The 7,758-nt window shown below is 38.2% G+C and overlaps 1 non-coding gene across 1 annotated transcript; it reads right to left on the reverse strand.

The window, feature by feature from the left end:
* Positions 1-292: 292 nt before the first annotated feature.
* On the reverse strand, positions 293-415 carry LOC115069987. Its single transcript, XR_003849207.1, has one exon. It is a non-coding gene; the product is annotated as a U12 minor spliceosomal RNA (small nuclear RNA).
* Positions 416-7,758: the final 7,343 nt, after the last annotated feature.

Below are 7,758 nucleotides of genomic sequence, written 5' to 3' on the forward strand. Positions count from 1 at the left end.
GCAAAACACACATCTACACAAAAATGTCAGCACACACATTTCTAGAACTTCATCAAAAAATAATTTTTATTTACATTATTCTGCGTGTTCTTCTGCAAGAACAATCAGCGTTCTTAACCCCTGAGCCATCTCTCCAGCCTCCACCATCATGTTCCTTACAGTCTACCTAATCAAGGTTTAACCAACAAGCAACGTTACTAAGTGACGTCCCAGTTGACATGAACTGACAAGCACAGCCCCAGCAGCATACCCCTTCCTTGTCTCTCTTTAGTGCATATGAGGGGTCGGGCAGATCGCTTCACCCAGGCATCCCGCAAAGTAGGCGGGTCGCTCAAAAATTCTTCTCACATTAGCAGTGAGAACTCCGGCGTCACCCCGACTCATTATTTTCCTTATTCATATATATATAAGGCATAGAACTTCATTTTTAATGGATCAAAATAGCCCAAAAGTCCATCAACGACCAAATGTTAAAAGAAAATATAGCTCTCCTGGAGATATTCAACAATAAAATAAATGAGCCTTTGTCATGTTCAATCACAGAAGTGACTAGCAAAATAATTATACTGAATGAGAGAGGTCAGGCAGAGGTGAATATATATTGTCCTCTTCTGTTTCTATAAATTTTACAAAATGAAAATATTTGGAATTTGTGTGTATGTAAGTATGTCTCTCTGTGTGTTTGCATTCGTGCATGTGGGTATACATGCATGTGCTATGGTGTGTGTGGTGTGTGTGCGGTATGTGTGTGTGTGTGTGCTCATTCGTCTGTGTGGTTACACATGCATGTACTATGGTCTTGTGTGTGTGCTCATTTCTTGTGTGGATGTACATGCATGTGCCATGGGGTGTGTGTGTGTGTGTGTGTGTGTGTGTGTGTGTATGTGTGTGCTAATTCCTCTGTGTGGCTGCACATGTATGTACCATGGCCTTGTGTGTGTGCTCATTTCTTGTGTGGATGTACATGCATGTGCCATGGTGTGTGTGTGTGCTCATTCCTGTGTGTGGTTGCACATGCATGTGTGATGGTTTTATGTGGGTGCTCATTTCTGTGTGCGTGTGTGTGTGTGTGAGTGTGGAGGTCAGAGAAAACCCTTCAGCTGTTGGGTCTTGTTTTTCCAACTCGCATAAGACAGGGTCTCTTCACTGCAGTGTGAACCAGCTTAACTGGTCACTAATTTCTGGAGATGCTCCTGTCTCAGCTTCCTGTGTTCCTGTAGGGACATGCTGGGATTACAGATGCTTGGATTTCAGAATCCAGCTTTTAGATAGGTTCTGGAGAGCTGAATTCAGGTTGTCAGCCTTGAACAGGAAGTGCTTTCATCCACTAAGCTATCTTTCCAGTTTATGGAAAACTGTTTTCAATGACAGAATTAGAAGTTGCGGGAGGCATAAGCTGAGAAAGAACGTGGGAATTGCCAAGGTCGTGCAGAAGCCTTCAGGAGGCATGGGCATGTTTTCAGTCTTCAGTGTGGGAATGCTTTCAGCACATGACATGAACCAAAATGGCAGCACTCACAAACTTCCCAAGCCCACTGAACTGTCAGGGGTCATGATACCTTGACAATTGCCTATGCCACAGGCATTTAGTCATATGTCCCAGTCCTTGTTGCAATTTATTTTCCTTTTTGATTTTCTGTTCCTGGATGCATGGAGAACAAAATAGAGGGGAGACTCAGAGGACTCCAACATTGGCTCTACTACTATGTATTCACATAAAATAATAAAAGTAATAAATAAAAATTTTAAAAATATTTACATATTTATGTATTAAAATTTTGTGTGTAGGAATATTTTCCCTGCATGTATGTAAGTGCACCTATGCATGCAATGCCTGCAGAGGTCAGAAGAGGGAGTTGGATGCCCTGGAACTGGAGGTACTAACTGTCGTTAGCTCCTTGTGGGTGCTGGAAATTGAACCCAGGTCTTCTGCAAGAGGAGCCAGTGCTCTTAACCTCTGGACCATCTCTCTGAACCCTGTTTTCTGGATTTTGACATCGTTTTGTGTGATATATTTACTGGCTCCTAAAGGGGACTTAGAATTTTCCTAACCATGTGTCTCTACCACTAACCAGCTACTAAAGGGGGTTGACATTTTAAGATGGCTAGACCTGGAAAGGTCATGTAAATTTGAAGAATTCAGAACCTAATTTGTGATAACACAGATCCCAACCCTAACCCAAAGGAAATATTTCCAGGTACTAGTCAAGCTGTTCTGGGGCAACCGAAGCAGCAGGTAGCAAAAACTAGATCATCTTGTTTGGGCAGAAGGCTGGAAATGTGAATTATGCTAGGTCTTAATGTCTACTCTTTCTGCTCTGCATCTCCAGGCCTGTTTTCTTAGAATAATATCCTTTCCCTTCTTGAGATTCCTTTGCTCCAGGTTTGTCTGCTTTTGTTTCTGCCGCATTATGCCCTGGATGCTTCTGCTTAACATAGCTTTGTTCCTTATCCTTGAGATTATGAATATTTAGTCCAAGACTGCATGTGATAAATTATAATGTAGATTTTCTAATCCAGGCAGCCTAACTTATAGCTCTATTTAAAAGAGGAAATGAACCTGAGCACTATAATAATAAAAAATGAAAAGAGAACCTGAAACACAAACTAATTATTCATACCTGATCAGAAAGCAACCGAGCTACATCAAGAATATGAATAGAATTAAACTTCAACTCAACAAAGAGATGTTTGAGTTTCATATCAGACACAAACCTCCAAAAAGAAATCCATATGAAAATTTCTATGAAATGATAAAATTTATGCATCATTGGCATAAAAGAAAGAGAAGCAGCTCAGGTCAATGGCACTGACCAAATATTCAACATGATTATAGAAGAAAATTTCCCTAAATCAAGGAAAGATATATCTATACAGATATAGGAAGCACACAGAACACCAAATAGACAGGACCAGAACAGAAAACCCCCATGGCATATCATAGTAAAAACACTAAATGTACAGAACAAACACAGAGTACTGAAAGTTGCAAGTCAAATTACATAAAAGAGGAAAATATCAGAATTTCAGCTGACTTTTCAATGCAAACTATAACAGCCAGAAGAATCTGGAACAATGTATTTCAGGTTCTAAATGATCATAGATGTCAACGGAGAATACTATACCCACCAAAACTGCCTATCATAGTAGAAAGATAAAGAAAAAACTTCCATGATAAAAATAGACTGAATAAATTCATGTCCACAAAAAGAGTCCTACAGAGCAAACTTGAAGCAATACAAAAGACTAAAGAGTTCTTTCCTTTTGTGAGCATTACAGGAGTAAATGAAGTTCAATCTCTTTGTGCCTTCTGACCAAAGCAAGAACTGCAAAAGGCATTTCAATGAGTCTTCTCACATTCTGAGGAAGATTATGTTCGCCAAAGTACGGTGTTTAATCTATGCCCATTTGAAAGGATGGTGTAGTTCAGGTTGTACAAGGGCACAAGAGTCAGCAGATTGGTAAAGCGGTCCAGGTTTACAGAAAGAAATATGTCACAAAGAGTGGCTACAGAAAGAAAAGGCTAACAGCACAACTGCCCATGTGGACATTCACCCCAGCCAAGATAGTTATCACCAGGCAAAACTGGACAAAGACTGCAAAACGATTTTGTAATCAAAAGCCAAATCTCACCAAGTAGGAAAGGAAAAGGTAAATGCAAGGAAGGAACCATGGGGAAGATGCAGGAGTAGAGTGTCTCATATATGACTTTCATTCATTTAAAATTGCTTAAATGAAAGAAAAAGAGGACTGAAGAAAGGAATGACCCAAGAGATTACACAAAGGGAAAAAAAATGAAGGTATAATTACAGAAACCCAAAATAGGACTAAGAACACAAACAGAGATTAAAATGACAGTCTTCCCATAGTAACTTCAAATTTGAATGGCCTTAACACCCTAGTCAAAAGACATAGATTAGTTGAATTAGCAAACAAAATTCATCTTTCTGTTGTTTACAATAAACTCATGTCAAATTCAAAAATAGGCATAACCTTTGAGTGAAAGGGTGGGAAAAATTCCAACAAATGGCACTAAAAAACAAACCAGCATTGTGCTTCTAATATGTGACAAAATAGACTTCAAATTAAAATTAACCAGAAGAGATAAATAAGGTCACTTCATTCTGATCAAGGGAAAAATTAACCAAGAAGACACTACAGTCATGAACATATATGCACAAAACTCTGGTGCATCCAGTTTCATAAAACAGTACTAGAAGACTTCAAGAAACAAATTCAGTAATAATAGGTGACTTCAGTGCCACAATTTCTTCTATTGAAATGTCAACTGGACAAAGAATAAACAGAAATCTCTGAATTAAATGATATAATGTATCAAATGACCATAACAGACATCTACAGAACATTCCACTCTATCACCAAAGAGTATGAATTCCATTCAGCAGCACTTGGAATTTTCTCAAAAACAGACCACAAATTGGGGCACAAAAAAGCCTCAAAAAAAAAAAAAAATTGAAATAACAATGCACTCTATCAGACTATAATCCAATAAAGCTTAAAATAAACAGGAAAAGATGCTTAATTATATGAACTAATGGGAATTAAATGACACATTCCTGAATGATGAATGGGCCAAAGAATAAATCAAGAAATAAATAAGTAATTATGGAAATAAATGAAAATGACAATACTACATAACAAAATCTCTGGGACACATTAAATTAGTCCAAAGAGGGAAGTTTTTATTTCTAAGCACCTACATTAAAAAATCAGAAAGACTACAAATAAATAGCTTAATGGTACAAGAATCTGGAAAAGCAAGAACAAATCAAACCCAAACCCAGCAGATGAGAAGAAATAATAAAAGTCAGAGCAGAAATAATCAAATAGAAACATTGAAAACAATAAAATGAATCAATGAATCGGAGAGCTGGTTCTTTGAAAAGATAAATAAGATAGACAGACTTTTTGCCCAGTTAACCAAAAGAAAGAAGAAATACAAATCAACAAAATCAGAGACAAAAGGAGAAACAGCACAATGGACACCAAAAAGAACATTATTGAAAACCTATACTGTATTAAATTTAAAAATCTAAGGGAACTGAACAAGTTTCTAAATTCATGGAAACCATCAAAGTAAATCAAGAAGAGATCAACAGCTTAACAGACCTATAACAAATAAGGAAATTGATATAGTAAGACAAAGCCTCCCAACTTAAAAAAAAAAGCCCAGACCTACATGGTTTCACAGCAGAATTTGTCAGACATTCAGAGGAGATCTACAACAAATGCTACTTAAATTATTCAAAAAGATAGAAACAGAGGGAGAACTCCCAAACTCCTTCTATGAATTCAGTATCACTCTAATACCAAAACCAAGAAAAGACACAACAGAAAGAAAACAGGCCCATATCCCTAATGAACGTAGGTGCAAAAATTCTCAACAAAATACTAACAAATCACAGACACACATGAAAAAGATAGATTTGTTCCAGAGATGCAAGTAAAGTTCATTATTCATTCAAGTAAATGTAATAAATCATTTAAATGGACTTTAAGACAAAACTCAATAGGTGCAGAAAAGACCTTGACAAAATCCAATGCATTCATGATAAAAGTCTGAGAGGGAATTGGACTGGAGGAAACATATCTCAACATAATTAAGACTATATACAAAAGATTCATAGCCAACATTATTCTAAATGGAGAAGAAGTTGAAGCATTCCCATTAAAATCAGTGTGACCCTGAAGGAAGTTTCTCTGATAAGTCATGGTTCCACCTCTTTCCCATGCTCTGGGGAAAGAGTCAAGCCTATCAAGGGGCAAGGCTATGGAGATATAAGCCAGGAAAACCATGAGGCCATACCTTTTGCTGTATTAGTCACTTTTCTGTTGCTGTGATAGAAACACTGACCCAAGCAATTCATAGAAGGAAGAGTTTATTTGAGCTTATGGTTCCAGGGAAATTACAATCTGTCATGTGAGGGAGGCATGGTGGCTAGAGGTGGCTGGAACAGGAGCAGCAGAAGCTAAGCTCTCACATCATCACACAGGCACAGTAAGCAAGAGAACTGGAGATCTGGCAAGGCTTAAGAACTCTCTAAGCCCACCCCCAGTGACGGGTGCTTCCTCCAGGATAGCCACACCTTCTAAACCCTCCCAAAACAGCACCACCATCTGGGGACAAAATGTTCAAATACTTGGAGCCTATGGGAGACATTTTTATTCAAACCACCACACTCGCCATTTTGTGTGTTGTTGGGAAGCCACTGGACTTATGTCTGGGTTTGACTTTTGAGCACAGGCGTGAATGGGGTAGTTGCCATTTTTGGAACAATGAGAGGTGAAATGTGGGATGGGGGAGTCCACCCCCCCTTGAGGGGCTCCTCACGGGTAAGAGAAGGGGTACACTGGGTAAAAGCAGTAGAGCCTCTGCCATATTGTGCACAAACTCCAACCAAGAAAGACAGGGGGTGGGAGATGGATGGCCTATAAGAATCCATGGTTTTGTAAGTCACCACCTCCCAAATGTCATATAAACTATGCAAATTCTGAATAGAATGTCTTGTGTCTGTTCCTCAATCCACATCAGCACCGGGAGACCCTGAGTCCTCGAGGGTGGGTCTCCCAGATGGAAACGGAAAATTTAGTGAAACAATCAGCATCCAAACAAGCCTGCCCACCATCCCCAATCCCCACTCCTTTGCAATATAGTGCTTGAAACTCCAGCTAAAGCAATAAGACAAGAGAAGGAAATTACTAGTTTGAAAAGAAGAGGTCAAATTATCCCTATTTGCAGAGGATATGATATTGTACATAAGAGATCTCAAAAATTCCACCAGAAAACATCTAGAATTTATCAACTTTCAGCAAACTAGCAGGATACAAAGACAGCTTACAAAAATCAATAGTATTTCCATATATCCAAATAAGAAGCAATTAGAGGATGAGTTTGAGTAACACTCTCATTCAAAATATCTTGGAATAAACTTGACCAAAGACATTAAAGAGCTCTACAAGGAAAATTTTTACTCTTTAAAGAAAGAAATTGAGGAAGACACATGGAGATGGAAAGACTTCCCATGCTCATGGATTGGTAGAATTAATATTATGAAAATGACCATCTTACCAAAAGCAATTTTCAGATTCAATGCAGTCCCAATCAAAATCCCTATGACATTTTTCATAGAAATAGAACAAAATCAAATTCAAATTCAACAAAAGACCCCGGATAGCCAAAGCAATTCTAAGCACAAAGAGCAATGCTGAGGAATTACAATACCAGATCTCAAATTATATCACAGAGGTATAGTCATAAAAACAGCATAATGTGGCACAAAAACAAACTTGTAGATGATGGAAAAAAACAGAAGACTCATCATGAGTGGAAGCAATTTCAGTCACCTGATATTTGACAATGGCACCAAGAACACACACTGGAGAAAAGCAGCATCTTCAACAAATAATGCTGGCAAAATTTAATCTCCATTTGTAGAAGAATGAAATTAATCTACACCTGTCACCCTGGACAAAAAATCAACCCAAAATTGATCAAAAACCTCAACGTGAAGTCTGAAATACTGAAACTGTTAGAAGAAAACATAGGCACAACCCTTCACGATATAGGTGCATGAAAGAACTTTCTAGATTGGACAATAGTTGCTTGGAATTAAGGTCAACAATGCACAAGTGAGCTCCCATTAAGCTTAAAGGTTTCTGTACAGCAAAGGAAACAACCAATGGAGTGAAAAGGAAGTCCACAGATTGGGAGAAAATCTTCACCAGCTGTACATCTGA

This window comes from Nannospalax galili, unplaced genomic scaffold (assembly GCF_000622305.1).
Source record: "Nannospalax galili isolate Female #2095 unplaced genomic scaffold, S.galili_v1.0 scaffold633, whole genome shotgun sequence".
Taxonomy (NCBI): domain Eukaryota; kingdom Metazoa; phylum Chordata; class Mammalia; order Rodentia; family Spalacidae; genus Nannospalax; species Nannospalax galili.